We start from the raw sequence: 12,085 nt of genomic DNA, 5'->3' as shown, positions 1-12,085 counted from the left end.
AAAACATTTTCGGCTAACCAGCTTTTTATAGCATTTAAGTGCCAACAAATATTTTTAAAAAATGCGTAGTTTCATTCCATGTGTAAGTGCCATTATACATTTTTTTTTTACCTCTTACATCAGTTCGTATTGGTCATATTGATTACAAAGATCCCCAGTGGCTTAAGACACTGGCCTCCTAAGCCATGGATTGTGAGGTTTAGTCTTTGCTGAAGTGGCTGAAAGCAGAGTTGTGCAGCGGATGCGTGCTGGGCCCATAACCCAGAGGTTGATGGATCGAAAACATTTTTGGCTAACCAGCTTTTTATAGCATTTAAGTGCGAACAAATATTTTTAAAAAATGCGTAGTTTCATTCCATGTGTAAGTGCCATTATACATTTTGTTTTTTACCTCTTACATCAGTTCGTATTGGTCATATTGATTACAAAGACCCCCAGTGGCTTAAGACACTGGCCTCCTAAGCCATGGATTGTGAGGTTTAGTCTTTGCTGAAGTGGCTGAAAGCGGAGTTGTGCAGCGGATGCATGCTGGGCCCATAACCAGTTCGTACTGGTTGTGAACGGTAGACAGTGCCCCAGTGGCCTAATGGATAAGGCACTGGCCTCCTAAGCCAGGAATTGTGGGTTCAAGTCCCATCTGGGGTGGTTGTAGACATTGTGGCCCAGCAGATGCGTGCTGTGTCCATAACCCAGAGGTCGATGGATCGAAAACATTTTCGGCTAACCAGCTTTTTATAGCATTTAAGTGCCAACAAATATTTTTTAAAAATGCGTAGTTTCATTCCATGTGTAAGTGCCATTATACATTTTTTTTTTACCTCTTACATCAGTTCGTATTGGTCATATTGATTACAAAGATCCCCAGTGGCTTAAGACACTGGCCTCCTAAGCCATGGATTGTGAGGTTTAGTCTTTGCTGAAGTGGCTGAAAGCAGAGTTGTGCAGCGGATGCGTGCTGGGCCCATAACCCAGAGGTTGATGGATCGAAAACATTTTCGGCTAACCAGCTTTTTATAGCATTTAAGTGCGAACAAATATTTTTAAAAAATGCGTAGTTTCATTCCATGTGTAAGTGCCATTATACATTTTTTTTTTACCTCTTCCATCAGTTCGTATTGGTCATATTGATTACAAATATCCCCAGTGGCCTAAGACACTGGCCTCCTAAACCATGGATTGTGAGGTTTAGTCTTTGCTGAAGTGGCTGAAAGCAGAGTTGTGCAGCGGATGCATGCTGGGCCCATAACCAGTTCGTACTGGTTGTGAAAGGTAGACAGTGCCCCAGTGGCCTAATGGATAAGGCACTGGCCTCCTAAGCCAGGAATTGTGGGTTCAAGTCCCATCTGGGGTGGTTGTAAACATTGTGGCCCAGCAGAAGCATGCTGTGTCCATAACCCAGAGGTCGATGGATCGAAAACATTTTCGGCTAACCAGCTTTTTATAGCATTTAAGTGCCAACAAATATTTTTTAAAAATGCGTAGTTTCATTCCATGTGTAAGTGCCATTATACATTTTTTTTTTACCTCTTACATCAGTTCGTATTGGTCATATTGATTACAAAGATCCCCAGTGGCTTAAGACACTGGCCTCCTAAGCCATGGATTGTGAGGTTTAGTCTTTGCTGAAGTGGCTGAAAGCAGAGTTGTGCAGCGGATGCGTGCTGGGCCCATAACCCAGAGGTTGATGGATCGAAAACATTTTCGGCTAACCAGCTTTTTATAGCATTTAAGTGCCAACAAATATTTTTAAAAAATGCGTAGTTTCATTCCATGTGTAAGTGCCATTATACATTTTTTTTTTACCTCTTACATCAGTTCGTATTGGTCATATTGATTACAAAGATCCCCAGTGGCTTAAGACACTGGCCTCCTAAGCCATGGATTGTGAGGTTTAGTCTTTGCTGAAGTGGCTGAAAGCAGAGTTGTGCAGCGGATGCGTGCTGGGCCCATAACCCAGAGGTTGATGGATCGAAAACATTTTCGGCTAACCAGCTTTTTATAGCATTTACGTGCGAACAAATATTTTTAAAAAATGCGTAGTTTCATTCCATGTGTAAGTGCCATTATTTACCTCTTCCATCAGTTCGTATTGGTCATATTGATTACAAATATCCCCAGTGGCCTAAGACACTGGCCTCCTAAACCATGGATTGTGAGGTTTAGTCTTTGCTGAAGTGGCTGAAAGCAGAGTTGTGCAGTGGATGCGTGCTGGGCCCATAACCCAGAGGTTGATGGATCGAAAACATTTTCGGCTAACCAGCTTTTTATAGCATTTAAGTGCAAACAAATATTTTTTTTAAATGCGTAGTTTCATTCCATGTGTAAGTGCCATTATACATTTTGTTTTTTACCTCTTACATCAGTTCGTATTGGTCATATTGATTACAAAGACCCCCAGTGGCTTAAGACACTGGCCTCCTAAGCCATGGATTGTGAGGTTTAGTCTTTGCTGAAGTGGCTGAAAGCAGAGTTTTGCAGCGGATGCGTGCTGGGCCCATAACCCAGAGGTTGATGGATCGAAAACATTTTCGGCTAACCAGCTTTTTATAGCATTTAAGTGCAAACAAATATTTTTTTAAAATGCGTAGTTTCATTCCATGTGTAAGTGCCATTATACATTTTGTTTTTTACCTCTTACATCAGTTCGTATTGGTCATATTGATTACAAAGACCCCCAGTGGCTTAAGACACTGGCCTCCTAAGCCATGGATTGTGAGGTTTAGTCTTTGCTGAAGTGGCTGAAAGCGGAGTTGTGCAGCGGATGCATGCTGGGCCCATAACCAGTTCGTACTGGTTGTGAACAGTAGACAGTGCCCCAGTGGCCTAATGGATAAGGCACTGGCCTCCTAAGCCAGGAATTGTGGGTTCAAGTCCCATCTGGGGTGGTTGTAGACATTGTGGCCCAGCAGATGCGTGCTGTGTCCATAACCCAGAGGTCGATGGATCGAAAACATTTTCGGCTAACCAGCTTTTTATAGCATTTAAGTGCCAACAAATATTTTTAAAAAATGCGTAGTTTCATTCCATGTGTAAGTGCCATTATACATTTTTTTTTTACCTCTTACATCAGTTCGTATTGGTCATATTGATTACAAAGATCCCCAGTGGCTTAAGACACTGGCCTCCTAAGCCATGGATTGTGAGGTTTAGTCTTTGCTGAAGTGGCTGAAAGCAGAGTTGTGCAGCGGATGCGTGCTGGGCCCATAACCCAGAGGTTGATGGATCTAAAACATTTTCGGCTAACCAGCTTTTTATAGCATTTAAGTGCGAACAAATATTTTAAAAAAATGCGTAGTTTCATTCCATGTGTAAGTGCCATTATACATTTTTTTTTTACCTCTTCCATCAGTTCGTATTGGTCATATTGATTACAAATATCCCCAGTGGCCTAAGACACTGGCCTCCTAAACCATGGATTGTGAGGTTTAGTCTTTGCTGAAGTGGCTGAAAGCAGAGTTGTGCAGCGGATGCATGCTGGGCCCATAACCAGTTCGTACTGGTTGTGAAAGGTAGACAGTGCCCCAGTGGCCTAATGGATAAGGCACTGGCCTCCTAAGCCAGGAATTGTGGGTTCAAGTCCCATCTGGGGTGGTTGTAAACATTGTGGCCCAGCAGAAGCATGCTGTGTCCATAACCCAGAGGTCGATGGATCGAAAACATTTTCGGCTAACCAGCTTTTTATAGCATTTAAGTGCGAACAAATATTTTTAAAAAATGCGTAGTTTCATTCCATGTGTAAGTGCCATTATACATTTTTTTTTTACCTCTTCCATCAGTTCGTATTGGTCATATTGATTACAAATATCCCCAGTGGCCTAAGACACTGGCCTCCTAAACCATGGATTGTGAGGTTTAGTCTTTGCTGAAGTGGCTGAAAGCAGAGTTTTGCAGCGGATGCGTGCTGGGCCCATAACCCAGAGGTTGATGGATTGAAAACATTTTCGGCTAACCAGCTTTTTATAGCATTTAAGTGCAAACAAATATTTTTTTAAAATGCGTAGTTTCATTCCATGTGTAAGTGCCATTATACATTTTGTTTTTTACCTCTTACATCAGTTCGTATTGGTCATATTGATTACAAAGACCCCCAGTGGCTTAAGACACTGGCCTCCTAAGCCATGGATTGTGAGGTTTAGTCTTTGCTGAAGTGGCTGAAAGCAGAGTTGTGCAGCGGATGCGTGCTGGGCCCATGAGCCAGAGGTTGATGGATCGAAAACATTTTCGGCTAACCAGCTTTTTATAGCATTTAAGTGCCAACAAATATTTTTAAAAAATGCGTAGTTTCATTCCATGTGTAAGTGCCATTATACATTTTTTTTTTACCTCTTACATCAGTTCGTATTGGTCATATTGATTACAAAGATCCCCAGTGGCTTAAGACACTGGCCTCCTAAGCCATGGATTGTGAGGTTTAGTCTTTGCTGAAGTGGCTGAAAGCAGAGTTGTGCAGCGGATGCGTGCTGGGCCCATAACCCAGAGGTTGATGGATCGAAAACATTTTTGGCTAACCAGCTTTTTATAGCATTTAAGTGCGAACAAATATTTTTAAAAAATGCGTAGTTTCATTCCATGTGTAAGTGCCATTATACATTTTTTTTTTACCTCTTCCATCAGTTCGTATTGGTCATATTGATTACAAATATCCCCAGTGGCCTAAGACACTGGCCTCCTAAACCATGGATTGTGAGGTTTAGTCTTTGCTGAAGTGGCTGAAAGCAGAGTTGTGCAGCGGATGCATGCTGGGCCCATAACCAGTTCGTACTGGTTGTGAAAGGTAGACAGTGCCCCAGTGGCCTAATGGATAAGGCACTGGCCTCCTAAGCCAGGAATTGTGGGTTCAAGTCCCATCTGGGGTGGTTGTAAACATTGTGGCCCAGCAGAAGCATGCTGTGTCCATAGCCCAGAGGTCGATGGATCGAAAACATTTTCGGCTAACCAGCTTTTTATAGCATTTAAGTGCCAACAAATATTTTTAAAAAATGCGTAGTTTCATTCCATGTGTAAGTGCCATTATACATTTTTTTTTTACCTCTTACATCAGTTCGTATTGGTCATATTGATTACAAAGATCCCCAGTGGCTTAAGACACTGGCCTCCTAAGCCATGGATTGTGAGGTTTAGTCTTTGCTGAAGTGGCTGAAAGCAGAGTTGTGCAGCGGATGCGTGCTGGGCCCATAACCCAGAGGTTGATGGATCGAAAACATTTTCGGCTAACCAGCTTTTTATAGCATTTAAGTGCGAACAAATATTTTTAAAAAATGCGTAGTTTCATTCCATGTGTAAGTGCCATTATACATTTTTTTTTTACCTCTTCCATCAGTTCGTATTGGTCATATTGATTACAAATATCCCCAGTGGCCTAAGACACTGGCCTCCTAAACCATGGATTGTGAGGTTTAGTCTTTGCTGAAGTGGCTGAAAGCAGAGTTGTGCAGCGGATGCATGCTGGGCCCATAACCAGTTCGTACTGGTTGTGAAAGGTAGACAGTGCCCCAGTGGCCTAATGGATAAGGCACTGGCCTCCTAAGCCAGGAATTGTGGGTTCAAGTCCCATCTGGGGTGGTTGTAAACATTGTGGCCCAGCAGAAGCATGCTGTGTCCATAACCCAGAGGTCGATGGATCGAAAACATTTTCGGCTAACCAGCTTTTTATAGCATTTAAGTGCGAACAAATATTTTTAAAAAATGCGTAGTTTCATTCCATGTGTAAGTGCCATTATACATTTTTTTTTTACCTCTTCCATCAGTTCGTATTGGTCATATTGATTACAAATATCCCCAGTGGCCTAAGACACTGGCCTCCTAAACCATGGATTGTGAGGTTTAGTCTTTGCTGAAGTGGCTGAAAGCAGAGTTTTGCAGCGGATGCGTGCTGGGCCCATAACCCAGAGGTTGATGGATTGAAAACATTTTCGGCTAACCAGCTTTTTATAGCATTTAAGTGCAAACAAATATTTTTTTAAAATGCGTAGTTTCATTCCATGTGTAAGTGCCATTATACATTTTGTTTTTTACCTCTTACATCAGTTCGTATTGGTCATATTGATTACAAAGACCCCCAGTGGCTTAAGACACTGGCCTCCTAAGCCATGGATTGTGAGGTTTAGTCTTTGCTGAAGTGGCTGAAAGCAGAGTTGTGCAGCGGATGCGTGCTGGGCCCATAAGCCAGAGGTTGATGGATCGAAAACATTTTCGGCTAACCAGCTTTTTATAGCATTTAAGTGCCAACAAATATTTTTTTAAAATGCGTAGTTTCATTCCATGTGTAAGTGCCATTATACATTTTTTTTTTACCTCTTACATCAGTTCGTATTGGTCATATTGATTACAAAGATCCCCAGTGGCTTAAGACACTGGCCTCCTAAGCCATGGATTGTGAGGTTTAGTCTTTGCTGAAGTGGCTGAAAGCAGAGTTGTGCAGCGGATGCGTGCTGGGCCCATAACCCAGAGGTTGATGGATCGAAAACATTTTCGGCTAACCAGCTTTTTATAGCATTTAAGTGCCAACAAATATTTTTAAAAAATGCGTACTTTCATTCCATGTGTAAGTGCCATTATACATTTTTTTTTTACCTCTTACATCAGTTCGTATTGGTCATATTGATTACAAAGATCCCCAGTGGCTTAAGACACTGGCCTCCTAAGCCATGGATTGTGAGGTTTAGTCTTTGCTGAAGTGGCTGAAAGCAGAGTTGTGCAGCGGATGCGTGCTGGGCCCATAACCCAGAGGTTGATGGATCGAAAACATTTTCGGCTAACCAGCTTTTTATAGCATTTACGTGCGAACAAATATTTTTAAAAAATGCGTAGTTTCATTCCATGTGTAAGTGCCATTATTTACCTCTTCCATCAGTTCGTATTGGTCATATTGATTACAAATATCCCCAGTGGCCTAAGACACTGGCCTCCTAAAACATGGATTGTGAGGTTTAGTCTTTGCTGAAGTGGCTGAAAGCAGAGTTGTGCAGTGGATGCGTGCTGGGCCCATAACCCAGAGGTTGATGGATCGAAAACATTTTCGGCTAACCAGCTTTTTATAGCATTTAAGTGCAAACAAATATTTTTTTTAAATGCGTAGTTTCATTCCATGTGTAAGTGCCATTATACATTTTGTTTTTTACCTCTTACATCAGTTCGTATTGGTCATATTGATTACAAAGACCCCCAGTGGCTTAAGACACTGGCCTCCTAAGCCATGGATTGTGAGGTTTAGTCTTTGCTGAAGTGCCTGAAAGCAGAGTTTTGCAGCGGATGCGTGCTGGGCCCATAACCCAGAGGTTGATGGATCGAAAACATTTTCGGCTAACCAGCTTTTTATAGCATTTAAGTGCAAACAAATATTTTTTTTAAATGCGTAGTTTCATTCCATGTGTAAGTGCCATTATACATTTTGTTTTTTACCTCTTACATCAGTTCGTATTGGTCATATTGATTACAAAGACCCCCAGTGGCTTAAGACACTGGCCTCCTAAGCCATGGATTGTGAGGTTTAGTCTTTGCTGAAGTGGCTGAAAGCGGAGTTGTGCAGCGGATGCATGCTGGGCCCATAACCAGTTCGTACTGGTTGTGAACGGTAGACAGTGCCCCAGTGGCCTAATGGATAAGGCACTGGCCTCCTAAGCCAGGAATTGTGGGTTCAAGTCCCATCTGGGGTGGTTGTAGACATTGTGGCCCAGCAGATGCGTGCTGTGTCCATAACCCAGAGGTCGATGGATCGAAAACATTTTCGGCTAACCAGCTTTTTATAGCATTTAAGTGCCAACAAATATTTTTAAAAAATGCGTAGTTTCATTCCATGTGTAAGTGCCATTATACATTTTTTTTTTACCTCTTACATCAGTTCGTATTGGTCATATTGATTACAAAGATCCCCAGTGGCTTAAGACACTGGTCTCCTAAGCCATGGATTGTGAGGTTTAGTCTTTGCTGAAGTGGCTGAAAGCAGAGTTGTGCAGCGGATGCGTGCTGGGCCCATAACCCAGAGGTTGATGGATCGAAAACATTTTCGGCTAACCAGCTTTTTATAGCATTTAAGTGCGAACAAATATTTTTAAAAAATGCGTAGTTTCATTCCATGTGTAAGTGCCATTATACATTTTGTTTTTTACCTCTTACATCAGTTCGTATTGGTCATATTGATTACAAAGACCCCCAGTGGCTTAAGACACTGGCCTCCTAAGCCATGGATTGTGAGGTTTAGTCTTTGCTGAAGTGGCTGAAAGCGGAGTTGTGCAGCGGATGCATGCTGGGCCCATAACCAGTTCGTACTGGTTGTGAACGGTAGACAGTGCCCCAGTGGCCTAATGGATAAGGCACTGGCCTCCTAAGCCAGGAATTGTGGGTTCAAGTCCCATCTGGGGTGGTTGTAGACATTGTGGCCCAGCAGATGCGTGCTGTGTCCATAACCCAGAGGTCGATGGATCGAAAACATTTTCGGCTAACCAGCTTTTTATAGCATTTAAGTGCCAACAAATATTTTTAAAAAATGCGTAGTTTCATTCCATGTGTAAGTGCCATTATACATTTTTTTTTTACCTCTTACATCAGTTCGTATTGGTCATATTGATTACAAAGATCCCCAGTGGCTTAAGACACTGGCCTCCTAAGCCATGGATTGTGAGGTTTAGTCTTTGCTGAAGTGGCTGAAAGCAGAGTTGTGCAGCGGATGAGTGCTGGGCCCATAACCCAGAGGTTGATGGATCGAAAACATTTTCGGCTAACCAGCTTTTTATAGCATTTAAGTGCGAACAAATATTTTTAAAAAATGCGTAGTTTCATTCCATGTGTAAGTGCCATTATACATTTTTTTTTTACCTCTTCCATCAGTTCGTATTGGTCATATTGATTACAAATATCCCCAGTGGCCTAAGACACTGGCCTCCTAAACCATGGATTGTGAGGTTTAGTCTTTGCTGAAGTGGCTGAAAGCAGAGTTGTGCAGCGGATGCATGCTGGGCCCATAACCAGTTCGTACTGGTTGTGAAAGGTAGACAGTGCCCCAGTGGCCTAATGGATAAGGCACTGGCCTCCTAAGCCAGGAATTGTGGGTTCAAGTCCCATCTGGGGTGGTTGTAAACATTGTGGCCCAGCAGAAGCATGCTGTGTCCATAACCCAGAGGTCGATGGATCGAAAACATTTTCGGCTAACCAGCTTTTTATAGCATTTAAGTGCGAACAAATATTTTTAAAAAATGCGTAGTTTCATTCCATGTGTAAGTGCCATTATACATTTTTTTTTTACCTCTTCCATCAGTTCGTATTGGTCATATTGATTACAAATATCCCCAGTGGCCTAAGACACTGGCCTCCTAAACCATGGATTGTGAGGTTTAGTCTTTGCTGAAGTGGCTGAAAGCAGAGTTTTGCAGCGGATGCGTGCTGGGCCCATAACCCAGAGGTTGATGGATTGAAAACATTTTCGGCTAACCAGCTTTTTATAGCATTTAAGTGCAAACAAATATTTTTTTAAAATGCGTAGTTTCATTCCATGTGTAAGTGCCATTATACATTTTGTTTTTTACCTCTTACATCAGTTCGTATTGGTCATATTGATTACAAAGACCCCCAGTGGCTTAAGACACTGGCCTCCTAAGCCATGGATTGTGAGGTTTAGTCTTTGCTGAAGTGGCTGAAAGCAGAGTTGTGCAGCGGATGCGTGCTGGGCCCATAAGCCAGAGGTTGATGGATCGAAAACATTTTCGGCTAACCAGCTTTTTATAGCATTTAAGTGCCAACAAATATTTTTAAAAAATGCGTAGTTTCATTCCATGTGTAAGTGCCATTATACATTTTTTTTTTACCTCTTACATCAGTTCGTATTGGTCATATTGATTACAAAGATCCCCAGTGGCTTAAGACACTGGCCTCCTAAGCCATGGATTGTGAGGTTTAGTCTTTGCTGAAGTGGCTGAAAGCAGAGTTGTGCAGCGGATGCGTGCTGGGCCCATAACCCAGAGGTTGATGGATCGAAAACATTTTTGGCTAACCAGCTTTTTATAGCATTTAAGTGCGAACAAATATTTTTAAAAAATGCGTAGTTTCATTCCATGTGTAAGTGCCATTATACATTTTTTTTTTACCTCTTCCATCAGTTCGTATTGGTCATATTGATTACAAATATCCCCAGTGGCCTAAGACACTGGCCTCCTAAACCATGGATTGTGAGGTTTAGTCTTTGCTGAAGTGGCTGAAAGCAGAGTTGTGCAGCGGATGCATGCTGGGCCCATAACCAGTTCGTACTGGTTGTGAAAGGTAGACAGTGCCCCAGTGGCCTAATGGATAAGGCACTGGCCTCCTAAGCCAGGAATTGTGGGTTCAAGTCCCATCTGGGGTGGTTGTAAACATTGTGGCCCAGCAGAAGCATGCTGTGTCCATAGCCCAGAGGTCGATGGATCGAAAACATTTTCGGCTAACCAGCTTTTTATAGCATTTAAGTGCGAACAAATATTTTTAAAAAATGCGTAGTTTCATTCCATGTGTAAGTGCCATTATACATTTTTTTTTTACCTCTTCCATCAGTTCGTATTGGTCATATTGATTACAAATATCCCCAGTGGCCTAAGACACTGGCCTCCTAAACCATGGATTGTGAGGTTTAGTCTTTGCTGAAGTGGCTGAAAGCAGAGTTTTGCAGCGGATGCGTGCTGGGCCCATAACCCAGAGGTTGATGGATTGAAAACATTTTCGGCTAACCAGCTTTTTATAGCATTTAAGTGCAAACAAATATTTTTTTAAAATGCGTAGTTTCATTCCATGTGTAAGTGCCATTATACATTTTGTTTTTTACCTCTTACATCAGTTCGTATTGGTCATATTGATTACAAAGACCCCCAGTGGCTTAAGACACTGGCCTCCTAAGCCATGGATTGTGAGGTTTAGTCTTTGCTGAAGTGGCTGAAAGCAGAGTTGTGCAGCGGATGCGTGCTGGGCCCATAAGCCAGAGGTTGATGGATCGAAAACATTTTCGGCTAACCAGCTTTTTATAGCATTTAAGTGCCAACAAATATTTTTAAAAAATGCGTAGTTTCATTCCATGTGTAAGTGCCATTATACATTTTTTTTTTACCTCTTACATCAGTTCGTATTGGTCATATTGATTACAAAGATCCCCAGTGGCTTAAGACACTGGCCTCCTAAGCCATGGATTGTGAGGTTTAGTCTTTGCTGAAGTGGCTGAAAGCAGAGTTGTGCAGAGGATGCGTGCTGGGCCCATAACCCAGAGGTTGATGGATCGAAAACATTTTCGGCTAACCAGCTTTTTATAGCATTTAAGTGCGAACAAATATTTTTAAAAAATGCGTAGTTTCATTCCATGTGTAAGTGCCATTATACATTTTTTTTTTACCTCTTCCATCAGTTCGTATTGGTCATATTGATTACAAATATCCCCAGTGGCCTAAGACACTGGCCTCCTAAACCATGGATTGTGAGGTTTAGTCTTTGCTGAAGTGGCTGAAAGCAGAGTTTTGCAGCGGATGCGTGCTGGGCCCATAACCCAGAGGTTGATGGATTGAAAACATTTTCGGCTAACCAGCTTTTTATAGCATTTAAGTGCAAACAAATATTTTTTTAAAATGCGTAGTTTCATTCCATGTGTAAGTGCCATTATACATTTTGTTTTTTACCTCTTACATCAGTTCGTATTGGTCATATTGATTACAAAGACCCCCAGTGGCTTAAGACACTGGCCTCCTAAGCCATGGATTGTGAGGTTTAGTCTTTGCTGAAGTGGCTGAAAGCAGAGTTGTGCAGCGGATGCGTGCTGGGCCCATAAGCCAGAGGTTGATGGATCGAAAACATTTTCGGCTAACCAGCTTTTTATAGCATTTAAGTGCCAACAAATATTTTTAAAAAATGCGTAGTTTCATTCCATGTGTAAGTGCCATTATACATTTTTTTTTTACCTCTTACATCAGTTCGTATTGGTCATATTGATTACAAAGATCCCCAGTGGCTTAAGACACTGGCCTCCTAAGCCATGGATTGTGAGGTTTAGTCTTTGCTGAAGTGGCTGAAAGCAGAGTTGTGCAGAGGATGCGTGCTGGGCCCATAACCCAGAGGTTGATGGATCGAAAACATTTTCGGC

The 12,085-nt window shown here is 42.0% G+C and overlaps 10 non-coding genes across 10 annotated transcripts; all 10 read left to right on the top strand.

Moving 5' to 3' along the window:
* The first annotated feature begins 572 nt into the window (after positions 1-572).
* Positions 573-645, top strand: trnar-ccu (transfer RNA arginine (anticodon CCU)). The gene has a single exon. It is a non-coding gene; the product is annotated as a tRNA-Arg (tRNA).
* A 633-nt stretch (positions 646-1,278) lies between these two features.
* On the top strand, positions 1,279-1,351 carry trnar-ccu (transfer RNA arginine (anticodon CCU)). The gene has a single exon. It is a non-coding gene; the product is annotated as a tRNA-Arg (tRNA).
* Positions 1,352-2,812: 1,461 nt separating this feature from the next.
* trnar-ccu (transfer RNA arginine (anticodon CCU)) lies at positions 2,813-2,885 on the top strand. The gene has a single exon. It is a non-coding gene; the product is annotated as a tRNA-Arg (tRNA).
* A 633-nt stretch (positions 2,886-3,518) lies between these two features.
* trnar-ccu (transfer RNA arginine (anticodon CCU)) lies at positions 3,519-3,591 on the top strand. The gene has a single exon. It is a non-coding gene; the product is annotated as a tRNA-Arg (tRNA).
* Positions 3,592-4,783: 1,192 nt separating this feature from the next.
* Positions 4,784-4,856, top strand: trnar-ccu (transfer RNA arginine (anticodon CCU)). Its single transcript has one exon. It is a non-coding gene; the product is annotated as a tRNA-Arg (tRNA).
* A 633-nt stretch (positions 4,857-5,489) lies between these two features.
* On the top strand, positions 5,490-5,562 carry trnar-ccu (transfer RNA arginine (anticodon CCU)). The gene has a single exon. It is a non-coding gene; the product is annotated as a tRNA-Arg (tRNA).
* Positions 5,563-7,582: 2,020 nt separating this feature from the next.
* Positions 7,583-7,655, top strand: trnar-ccu (transfer RNA arginine (anticodon CCU)). Its single transcript has one exon. It is a non-coding gene; the product is annotated as a tRNA-Arg (tRNA).
* A 634-nt stretch (positions 7,656-8,289) lies between these two features.
* trnar-ccu (transfer RNA arginine (anticodon CCU)) lies at positions 8,290-8,362 on the top strand. The gene has a single exon. It is a non-coding gene; the product is annotated as a tRNA-Arg (tRNA).
* A 633-nt stretch (positions 8,363-8,995) lies between these two features.
* On the top strand, positions 8,996-9,068 carry trnar-ccu (transfer RNA arginine (anticodon CCU)). Its single transcript has one exon. It is a non-coding gene; the product is annotated as a tRNA-Arg (tRNA).
* A 1,192-nt stretch (positions 9,069-10,260) lies between these two features.
* Positions 10,261-10,333, top strand: trnar-ccu (transfer RNA arginine (anticodon CCU)). The gene has a single exon. It is a non-coding gene; the product is annotated as a tRNA-Arg (tRNA).
* The last annotated feature ends 1,752 nt before the right edge of the window (positions 10,334-12,085 follow it).

The sequence above is a fragment of the Oncorhynchus mykiss genome, chromosome 7 (assembly GCF_057628025.1).
Source record: "Oncorhynchus mykiss isolate SJ-2025 chromosome 7, ASM5762802v1, whole genome shotgun sequence".
Taxonomy (NCBI): Eukaryota; Metazoa; Chordata; class Actinopteri; order Salmoniformes; family Salmonidae; genus Oncorhynchus; species Oncorhynchus mykiss.
This window is presented reverse-complemented; position numbering and strand designations above follow the sequence as displayed.